The sequence below is a fragment of the Myotis davidii genome, unplaced genomic scaffold (genome assembly GCF_000327345.1).
Source record: "Myotis davidii unplaced genomic scaffold, ASM32734v1 scaffold59, whole genome shotgun sequence".
In the NCBI taxonomy this organism is placed as follows: domain Eukaryota; kingdom Metazoa; phylum Chordata; class Mammalia; order Chiroptera; family Vespertilionidae; genus Myotis; species Myotis davidii.
In genome coordinates, this window is record NW_006293001.1 from 2338677 (window position 1) to 2339676 (window position 1000).

At 52.6% G+C, this 1000-nt stretch overlaps 1 long non-coding RNA gene across 1 annotated transcript in view; it reads left to right on the forward strand.

Annotated features, from left to right (window-relative positions):
• Window positions 1–670: 670 nt before the first annotated feature.
• Window positions 671–1000, forward strand: part of LOC107183534 — a 3493-nt gene continuing 3163 nt past the window's right edge. Inside the window, exon 1 of the long non-coding RNA XR_001514320.1 lies at window positions 671–689. This is a non-coding gene — a long non-coding RNA (uncharacterized LOC107183534). The remainder of the gene's footprint in view (window positions 690–1000) is intronic.

The following is a 1000-nucleotide window of genomic DNA, read 5'->3' on the forward strand; positions in this document are numbered from 1 at the left end:
GGGCCCTCCACGGCCTGGAAAGGAGCCAACCCAGGGAGGAACGCTGGCCCATTTTCCAGTCAACGACGACACCACTTCTCCCCAAATATAAGGACATTTCCAAGCATTTCAGTCATTTCTTTTTCTCCTCCACCCTACAAGGTGCTTGGAAAAGTGTGCGGTGGGGATGGCTCGTTTCCTTTCCAAGGCCAAGTCCCAATAAAAATGCCCCAACTATCCTCATTGATATGCATCACTGCTTAAGCCTGTCTCCGGGCATAGCTTCTTCAATAAAGTACTTATGAAGTTAAGCTACACAGATTTAGCAAATAAAAATACAGGATGCCCAGATAAATTTGACTTAGAAATAAACAACAAATAACTTTTACTGTAAGTCTGCCCTACGCAATATTTGGTGACCCTATTTTTTAACACACCATTGACTGTAAAGATGTGAAATCAAGTCTTAACAGCTTTTCCTTCTTTTTCTTTTTCTTTTCGTGGGTTTGGGGAGAGGAGGGGAGTGTGAGTAGGTGTAGAGCAGATATCCTTTTCTGTGCCTGGAATTTTCTTTCTTCCTTCCTCATTCCGCAGGCAGCCTCGGGGCCTCTTACATATCTCTCAGCATTGGCTGCACCAACTATTCCCCTCGCTTTGGATTATGCATTGTTTTGTGTTGCATTTAAATGTGTGTTTATATCATCTCCAAGGTAAGGTGAGCTTTGCAAACCGAGAATGCGTGTCGCATCCCTTCCTCCCTCCAAAGAGCGCCCTGCGTCCCTCCCAGGCTGCACCTCTGCCCCAGGTGTGCAGGGAAACTGAGGCTGGGCGCTGGGTCCCGGCGCAGGGCAGGGGAGGGGGAAACCAGGAGGGCTTTCGGGCCCTGCAGCCCTGCCCTGCGGACGGTTCGGGCCTGAGGCCTGGCCCGGAGGCCTCCTCCCGCGCCGCCTGTCCGGCCTCGTGCCTGGCTGTCCTGCGGGGCCCGCGAGGCCGGGGGAGCCTGCGCTGGCCCCGGGGCTCC